The sequence below is a fragment of the Lolium rigidum genome, chromosome 4 (genome assembly GCF_022539505.1).
Source record: "Lolium rigidum isolate FL_2022 chromosome 4, APGP_CSIRO_Lrig_0.1, whole genome shotgun sequence".
Classification (NCBI taxonomy): domain Eukaryota; kingdom Viridiplantae; phylum Streptophyta; class Magnoliopsida; order Poales; family Poaceae; genus Lolium; species Lolium rigidum.
Window position 1 is genome coordinate 192,584,709 of NC_061511.1, and position 10,531 is coordinate 192,595,239.

Here is a 10,531-nt window from a genome sequence, read left to right on the forward strand (position 1 = left end):
AGAGTTTAGGGTTAGGGGGTAGATACATAATTTCCTGGTTTGAATATGTGTAGACCTTGTTTATCAAAATAATTGAATGCTTACTATATAACATAAGAAGAACTTGTTTTTTTTTTGTGAATTTTTATACCCATTTGAATCTTGGTCAAATCCTTGGTTCCACCAAGATTTGAATAAGTTAAAAACATGAATATGAAAAAGTAAGCATGTATGCTTCTTAGTCACTTCAAAATGAAGCTCTTGGGAGGGTTTTTGAATTTCCATGTTCGAAACCAAAAACCACATATCTTCATGCTTGACTTCATGAAACAGAGTTTAGGGTTAGGGGTAGATACATGCATGATTTTTCTTGTTTGAATATGTCTAGACCTTTTTTATCAACTTAATTGAATGCCTACTATATAACATAAGAATACCTTTTTTGTTTTTTTTTTTGAATTTTTATACCCATTTGAATCTTGGTCAAATCCTAGGTTTCACCAAGATTTGAATAAGTTTAAAACATGACTATGAAAAAGTAACCATGCATGTATGCTTCTTAATTAATCACTTCGAAATGAAGCTCTTGGGATGGTTTTTGAAATTTCCATGTTTGAAACCAAAAACCACATATCTTCATGCATGCGCTTGACTTCATGAGACAGAGTTTAGGGTTAGGGGGTAGATACATGATTTTCCTTCTAGTTTGAATATGTCTAGACCTTGTTTATCAACTTAATTGAATGCTCACTATATGACATGAGCAGACCTTGGTTTTAATTTTTTTATACCCATTTGATTCTTCGTCAAATCCTAGGTTTGTTGACCAAGATTTGAACAAGTTTAAAACATTAATATGAAAAGGTAAGCATGTATGCTTCTTAATTAGTCACTCCAAAATGAAGCTCTTGGGAGGGTTTTTGAAATTTCCATGATTGAAACCAAAAACCACTTCTCTTCATGCTTGAATTCATAAGTCAGGGTTTAGGGATATATAGGGGGTAGATACATGATTTTTCTGGTTTGAATATGTCTAGAGCTTGTTTTTCAACTTGAATGCTTACTATATGACATACGAAGACTATTTGCTAACGGAGGGAGTAAGCACTCGCTATGAAAAGTACCAAACGATGCATACCAAAATGATTTTTTAGAGGAATACTAGTTCGGATTATATAATTTTATATTAGCAGAGCCAAAATCGAACCCCGTAGTTGGATTTTCAGAAATTGATCCGTAGTACTGGGCAAAACCCTAGTTTAGCTGTAGGTCGATTTTTTTACGTTATTATTATTATTACTAGGCAGCACATGTGTTTGCCCGTCCAGTGAAACTCTTTCATTTCATTTTTATTTTCCGCAAGGTCGGGAGTCGGAGGAAGAGGGATCACACGGGAGGAGACGAAGGGAGAGCAGTCACGGGGCCCCACTTATTTATGGTGTCTATCCTTTTTCTGGTGATGTTGACTGTTGTGCAGGGTTGTCAGTGCGCAGTTTACAGCAGGACACAAAATAAACAGGAAATTACGTCTAAATCCCTAAGATTTACATGGTAGACCCCATGCTGAAAGCAAGAAATGCGATCGGGTCCTTAATAGGCACCGTCCGGATTGATCCTCGTCGCAGCCGGGGACGAACCACTTGGCGCGACCAAATCGCCATGGCTACAGAGCCTGCACACCATGGCCTACGAGCTGAGCTAGAAACGACCTGCCAAAACCGGCAGCCAACGGAGGTGGATAATTGGAGAGAGAGAGAGAGAGAGAGAGAGAGAGAGAGAGAGAGTGTGTGTGTTGATGCCTCTCTCTTGACAAAGAAGATGGCTGGGAGTTTGCCTACCTAGCGTACGTGACTTGTGCTCACTGAAGTGTGGGACCTCACGCATGGGAACCACACGTAAGTGACAGACTTGTTGCTCTAATAACTCGGGTGATCATTATACTGTATTAGTACATAGTTTCCTATGGATCCTTCTTAGTCACTCCAAAATGAAGCTCTTTGGGAGGGTTTTTGAAATTTCCATGTTTGAAACCAAAAATAAGAAGACTATGTGCCTTGATTTTTCATTTTTTTTAAATTTTTCCCATTTGAATCTTGGTCAAATCCTAGGTTTGACCATGATTTAAACAAGTTTAAAACATGAATATGAAAAATTAAGCATGTATCCTTCATAGTCACTCCAAAATGAAGCTCTTGAGAGGGTTTTTGAAATTTCCATGTTTGAAACCAAAAAACCGCGTACTTCTCTTCATGCTTGACTTCATAAGAGAGAGTTTGGGGATAGGGGTAGCTTGATACATGAATTTTCTGGTTTGAATATGTCTAGACCTTGTTTATCAACTTAATTGAATGCTTACTAGATGACATAAGATGACTATGTGCATTGGTTTTTCATTTTATTGTTTTTTTCTTTTGAATTTTTATGCCCATTTGAATCTTGGTCAAATCCTAGGTTTGACCATGATTTAAACAAGTTTAAAACATGAATATGAAAAATTAAGCATCTATCCTTCTATTAGTCACTCCAATATGTAGCTCTTGGGAGGGTTTTTGAAATTTCCATGCTTGAAACCAAAAACCACTTCTCTTCATGCATGCTTGACTTCATAAGACAGAGTTTAGGGTTAGGGGTAGATACATGATTTTCCTGGTTTGAATATGTGTAGACCTTGTTTATCAAATTAATTGAATGCTTACTATATAACATATAAGAAGACCTTGTTTTTTTGAACTTTTATACCCATTTGAATCTTGGTCAAATCCTTGGTTCCACCAAGATTTGAATAAGTTAAAAACATGAATATGAAAAAGTAAGCATGTATGCTTCTTAGTCACTTCAAAATGAAGCTCTTGGGAGGGTTTTTGAATTTCCATGTTCGAAACCAAAAACCACATATCTTCATGCTTGACTTCATGAAACAGAGTTTAGGGTTAGGGGTAGATACATGCTTGATTTTTCTTGTTTGAATATGTCTAGACCTTGTTTATCAACTTAATTGAATGCCTACTATATAACATAAGAAGACCTTTTTTGTTTTTTTTTAATTTTTATACCCATTTGAATCTTGGTCAAATCCTAGGTTTCACCAAGATTTGAATAAGTTTAAAACATGAATATGAAAAAGTAAGCATGCATGTATGCTTCTTAATTAATCACTTCGAAATGAAGCTCTTGGGATGGTTTTTGAAATTTCCATGTTTGAAACCAAAAACCACATATCTTCATGCATGCGCTTGACTTCATGAGACAGAGTTTAGTGTTAGGGGGTAGATACATGATTTCTCTCGTTTGAATATGTCTAGACCTTGTTTATCAACTTAATTGAATGCTTACTATATGACATAAGAAGACTATGTGCCTTGATTTAAATTTTGCCCATTTGAATCTTGGCCAAATCCTAGGTTTGACCATGATTTAAACAAGTTTAAAACATGAATATGAAAAATTAAGCATGTATCATTCGTAGATTGTTCAGCCAGATTCTTGCCGGTCCCACCAGAAACGTTGGCACGATTCTTACGGCCCAACGCCGGTTTCCTCCTCCGGCTACACATCCTCCGCCGCCAGCAACGTATACCGCGGTCACATAATCCGCGAGCCAGTCTTCCGGCTTAGTGGTGCCATCGTATGTTTTGGTGTCACGGGGCAACTGGAAGTTGCGTACCGGTGGCTGCTCTTTCATGATCCTTGGGCCAAAACACTTTGGACCCGGAGGGCCCTCTGCCTCTATCATTTCAGACAGGTACACCCTATCCAGACGGTGCCTCGCATCCCGTTCCGGCAGGTGTCTTTCTCCCACGCGCTCTCCCAAAGGGTTCCGGTAGCGGTGAGTCTTGTCGAGTCAGCTTCATCGTAACGTTCCGGTACCGCGGCCCTTGCCTCGCCGGTACCTTGGTGGAGGCATCTCCTCCTCATCATACGCTGCCCTTGCAGCTTGATAGTTTTGCCCGTTTTCATATCTACCGGCATGATTGTTTCCGGCATAGCCTCCTTTGGCGTAGCCTCGATCTGCCCCTTGGCTTTTTCTACCGGCATCGTGTTGCCCGGCTTGTTGTTTTCCGGCAAGAACCGGATCGTACACAGTCATCTGCTGTGCGTTCATATCTTTTTCTCTCCATCTATCCGGATGGGGGGACGAGGCCTGCCCATGGGACTTGCTTCCGGCATTCTTTGTTGAACGCGCGGATTTTGAGACCGCAGCCTTGTTCAGCTTAGCCGCACTGCTCAGCATTCTGCTGCTTGATGGTTTCCAGCAGCTCTCTAACACGCTCTTGCTGTTTTGCCAAAGCATCTCTGGAAAGCGATTCACATAGCTCTATTGCAGCTTTAGCAACTTTTATAGTTTTATCCGGGCTACTGTACTTAGGTTTTTCCACAATGCTAACAGATGCAGAGGTACTTTTGCCGGAAAGAACTTCCTTGCGCAAATCCTGATCTAGATTGCGAGCTTTAAACCGGTTCTCCGTTATCCTAGCAGCATGAGCGCTAACAGAAGCAAAGCCATGGGCAGCGTTGTACTAACGTAGGGTTAGGTTCAGCTCGCGCTGCGCCCGGACGATGTCGGCGCCGTTCGCGAGCAGCTTCTGGCGTTGTGCCTCCAGCTCCGCCTGAGCCGCTGCCGGGTCGATGTTCTGCGCGATGGGCGTTGCCAGCACGTTCATCGCTGCTTGGAGTGGTGTTTCCGGTGGTGCGGAAGATGCTCCCGCAGCGCCAGTGTCGCGCTCCAGCGGTGGCTTGGCCGCACGGGTCGAAGCCGCACGACCAGCACCTTCATCCGCAGCCTCCTTGCCTGCACCAACCACGCCGGTCATCATTACCTCGACGCTGTCGGCGGCGCGGCCAGCACAGAGCCACCTTGGCGGGTCCGGTGCCACCAGCACCGGCGAGAGGGGACGGTGCTGAAGTAGACGCGGTGGCTGCCGAACTCGATGATGCGGCCGTTCTTGGGGAAGATGCCGCCGTTGGCGAAGCAGCCCGCGTTGTCGTTGATGAAGTCCATGGAGTAGAGGCGCTGGACGAGCGCGGACACCTGTCCGCTCGCCGGCGACCTCGAGGATGCCCGCCCGAATATGAACTCCAGCAAGCGCCACTTCGGGCCCCACGGTGGGCGCCAACCGTCGTCGTGGGAATGCATGACGGATGCCATAGGATGGCTTAAGTTGGGGCCGAATGGACGCTAGAGGATCCGGGGGAGGGTTTGTGATTAGATGGGATGAACTTCCGGATGGTTTTCCTCAAGAACTTAGCCAAGGCTAGAGGTTGAAGAAGAAAGACATAAGGAAGAACTCGCTCTAGATCATATTCTTTATTGATCTCCACAGGTTACAAGTTTGTGCTTACAGGATCTCTCCCTCTCTTCTCATCGCTCCCGAGTACGGGTGTGCCCCCTCTCCTTATATAGGGGAGAGGATGGCTTACAGGGCAAGAAACCCTAATGGCATCTTTGACTAGACAAACTACTTTACAAAGTTACTTTAATCATAGATGCCACCGGGGTCTTCTTTAATCAGGGAGGCTGACGTCCCTCGGCTTCTTTCATCGTCATCCTCCTCTTTATCGTCAGGCCTTCGTTTAAAGCTACTTTGCTTAGCTCATCTTTGTCCTCTAGCTCTGAAGGGAATCTTTGACCAGTCCTGCCGACATGCTCTTCTTTCCGGTAGCCCGGTGTCTTCTTTACCCGGTTCCGGTATACCCCTCTTGGGGATACCGGCTTAGCTTTACTTAGCCAAACTCTTATCTTTGTGCTCCGGTACGAACATTAAACCGGTATGCCGATGGCTCAAACCATCCGGTTTGGCATGCCTTTGGCATACCGGGGGTCATCCCCCCCAACATAAAGCAATAGATTCTTAATAGAAGGTTTTGAAGCAACACAAAGGAAGATATAAGTTTCAGCAGTTGCTTTCAACTTTCAACATGTATATCTCATGGATAATTGTCAACACAAAGTAATATGATGAGTGCAAATAAGCAAGTATGTAAGAATCAATGCACACAGTTGACACAAGGTGTTTGCTTCTAAGATGGAAAGAAGTAGGTAAACTGACTCAACATAAAGTAAAAGAAAGGTCCTTCGCAGAGGGAAGCAGGGATTACTCATGTGCTAGAGCTTTTTATTTTGAAAACATGGAAACAATTTTGTCAACGGTAATAATTATTCATATGTGTTATGCATAAAACATTCTATAAGTTGCAAGCCTCATGCATCGAATACCAATAGTGCTCGCACCTTGTCCTAATTAGCTCGGATTTCCATGGATTATCATTGCATTACATATGTTTCAACCAAGTGTCACAAAGGGGTACCTCTATGCCACCTGTACAAAGGTCCAAGGAGATAAATCGCATTTGATTTCTCGATTTTGATAGATCTCAACTTGAGGACATCCATACCGGGACAACATAGAAAACAGATAATGGACTCCTCTTTTATGCTTTAAGCATTCAACAACGAGATAATATTCTCATAAGAGATTTGAGGATTAATGTCCAAGTTGAAACTTCCACCATGATACATGGCTTTGGTTGGCGGCCCAATGTTCTTCTCTAACAATATGCATACTCAAACCATTCAACTCATGGCAAATCTCCCTTAATTCAGACAAGACGAACATGCATAGCAACTCACATGATATTTGATACGTCCAAAACGTATCTACTTTCCCGAACACTTTTGCTATTGTTTTGCCTCTAATTTGTGTATTTTGGATACAACTAACACGGACTAACGCTGTTTTCAGCAGAATTGCCCTGGTGTCTTGTTTTTGTGCGTAAACTCAACTTTCAGGAAAATCCCTGGGATTAATTCCAATGGGCCTATTTTCACAGAAGATGGACGGAGCCAGAAGACCAGAAGGAGGGGGGCCACGAGGCGCCTACCCCACAGGGCGGCGCGGTGGGCCCCTGGGCTGCGCCGACCTATAGTGGCGGCGCCTCGGCCAACCTCCGACGCCCCCCTCTGGACTACTTAAGGGTTTCGACCTAAAAACGCACGGGGGTTAGACGAAATTGCCAGAAGACATCCAGAACTCCGCCGCCATCGCGAAACTCCGTCTCGGGACCAGAAACTCCGTTCCGGCACTCCGCCGGGACGGGGAATTGGAGGAGATCATCGCCATCATCACCACCGACGCCTCTCCATCAACCAGACATGCTTCCCCCATCCATGTGTGAGTAATTCCCCCGCTGTAGGTGATGTCTACGCACGCTTCTATTCCTGTAGACAGTGTTGGGCCTCCAAGAGCAGAGGTTTGTAGAACAGCAGCAAGTTTCCCTTAAGTGAATCACCCAAGTTTTATCGAACTCGGGGAGGTAGAGGTCAAAGATATCCCTCTCAAGCAACCCTCGCAATTAAGATACAAGAAGTATCTTGTGTCCCCAACACACCTAATACACTTGTCAGATGTATAGGTGCACTAGTTCGGCGAAGAGATAGTGAAATACAAGTAATATGGATGATTGTAAGTGGTAATTGCAATCTGAAATAAAGATGGCAGCAAACGAACATGTAGCAGAACTTGTTGGAAACGGTGTTTCAATGCTTAGAAACAAGGCCTAGGGATCATTACTCTCCACATAAGCATAATCAATTTTATTAGTAATAGTGGGAGTAAAACTATCACAGCCATCATTGTAATCATCATAAATTGCAGGCATGGTATAATCATAATAAACTTTATCCTCCATAGTAGGTGGCACCAAAATACCACTATCATTATAATCATCATAAATGGGAGGCAAAGTATCATCAAAGAAAATTTTCTCCTCAAAACTTGGGGGACTAAAAATATCACAACCAACTTCCCCAAGCATAAATTCTTCCTTAGCATTAGCAATAATAGTGTTCAAAGAGTTCATGCTAATAACATTGCTACAACTATTTTGCAAAGAAAGTTCCATGGGTTTTTTAATTCTCTCTTCAAACACATCATGTCCTAATTCAATATAAAGTTCATAGAGATCTCTAATTTTTTTTTTGTTTTCCATTAAGCCTAACTAGTGAAAAATAAAAACAAGAAATAAAAAGATTAATTGCAGGATCGAAAGGAAATAGCTTCGAGCACTCACACACCGGCAACAGTGCTAGGAAATAGCTTAGTAGTCGGAGGATGTGAATACCTTTTACCTTACCTCCCCGGCAACGGCGCCGTAAAAATAGCTTGATGTCTACGCACGCTTCTATTCCCCGTAGACGAGTGTTGGGCCTCCAAGAGCAGAGGTTTGTAGAACAGCGGCAAGTTTCCCTTAAGTGAATCACCCAAGGTTTATCGAACTCAGGGATGTAGAGGTCAAAGATATCCCTCTCAAGCAACCCTGCAATTAAGATACAAGAAGTCTCTTGTGTCCCCAACACACCTAATACACTCTTCAGATGTATAGGTGCACTAGTTCGGCGAAGAGATAGTGAAATACAAGTAATATAGATGATTGTAAGTAGTAATTGCAATCTGAAATAAAGATGGCTGCAAACGAACATGTAGCAGAACTTGTTGGAAACCGTGTTTCAATGCTTAGAAACAAGGCCTAGGGATCATACTTTCACTAGTGGACACTCTCAACAATGATCACATAACTGAATAAATAAATGCTACCCTTAAACACTCTCTTGTTGGATAACAAACACCATTCATTGTGTACGGCTACAAAAGCACACCTCAAGCCGGAGTAAACAAGCTCCACAACTTCATAAAGGAATCACACACGATGCGCACACTGTCAGCATCACACCATGGAGAGCGAATCCGGAGTTCATATTTAAGTAACCTCTACGGTGCATAGTAATAGTTAACTTCATAATCTAAAAGAGATCACAATCATAACCTACGCCAAGTACTACATGATGCACACACTCGTCAACATTACATCATGGAGGAGGAATAGACTACTTTAATAACATCACTAGAGTAGCACATAGATTAATAGTGATACAAAGCTCATGATCACATAAAGATCACACCATGGGAGAGAGAGATGAACCACATAGCTACCGGTAGAGCCCTCAGCCTCGGGGAGAACTACTCCCTCCTCATCATGGGAGACAGCGATGGCGATGAAGATGGCGGTGGTGTCGATGGAGATGACTCCGGGGGCAATTCCCCGTCCCGGCGGCGTGCCGGAACAGAGACTTCTGTCCCCCGAAACGGAGTTTCGCGATGGCGGCGGCGTCCCTGGAGTCTTTCTGGAGCTTCGTCAATTGGTGTCGGGTTTTTAGGTCTCGAGAGATTTTATAGGCGAAGAGGCGGAGTCGGAGGAGCCAGGGGCCCCCTCCCCATAGGCTGGCGCGGCCAGGGGGCCACCCGCGCCGCCATATGGTGTGGGTCCCCTGCTGCCCTTCCTCGTCTCCCCTTCGGACTTCTAGAACCTTCCATGAAATATAAGATCGTGGGCTTTTGTTTCGTCCAATTCCGAGAATATTGCCCGAACAACCTTTCTGGAACCAAAAACAGCAGAAAACAGGAACTGGCACTTCGGCATCTTGTTAATAGGTTAGTTCCGGAAAATGCATAAAAACATTATAAAGTGTGAGCAAAACATGTAGGCATTATCATCAAACTAGCATGGAACATCAGAAATTATAGATACGTTGGAGACGTATCAAGCATCCCAAGCTTAGTTCCTACTCGCCCTCGAGTAGGTAAACGATAACAAGTATAATTTCTGAAGTGACATGCTACTAACATAGTTTTGATCATACTATTGTAAAGCATATGAGATGAATGAAGTGATTCAAAGCAATGGTAAAGATAATGACTAAACAACTGAATCATATAGCAAAGACTTTTCATGAATAGTACTTTCAAGACAAGCATCAATAAGACTTGCATAGGAGTTAACTCATAAAGCAATAAATTCTTAGTAGAAAGTTTTGAAGCAACACAAAGGAAGATATAAGTTTCAGCAGTTGCTTTCAACTTCAACATGTATATCTCATGGATAATTGTCAGCACAAAGTAATATGATGAGTGCAAATAAGCAAGTATGTAGGAATCAATGCACACAGTTGACACAAGTGTTTGCTTCTAAGATAAAAGGAAGTAGGTAAACTGATTCAACATAAAGTAAAAGAAAGGCCCTTCGCAGAGGGAAGCATGGATTACTATTTTTGTGCTAGAGCTTTTATTTTGAAAACATAGAAACAATTTTGTCAACGGTAGTAATAATTCATATGTGTTATGCATAAGACATCCTATAAGTTGCAAGCCTCATGCATAGAATACCAATAGTGCTCGCACCTTGTCCTAATTAGCTTGGATTTACATGGATTATCATTGCATTACATATGTTTCAACCAAGTGTCACAAAGGGGTACCTCTATGCCGCCTGTACAAAGGTCCAAGGAGATAGATCGTATTTGATTTCTCGTTTTTGATAGATCTCAACTAAGGACATCCATACCGGGACAACATAGAAATAGATAATGGACTCCTCTTTAATGCATAAGCATTTAACAACAGATAATATTCTCATAAGAGATTGAGGATTAATGTCCAAACTGAAACTTCCACCATGATTCATGGCTTTAGTTAGCGGCCCAATGTTCTTCTCTAACAAT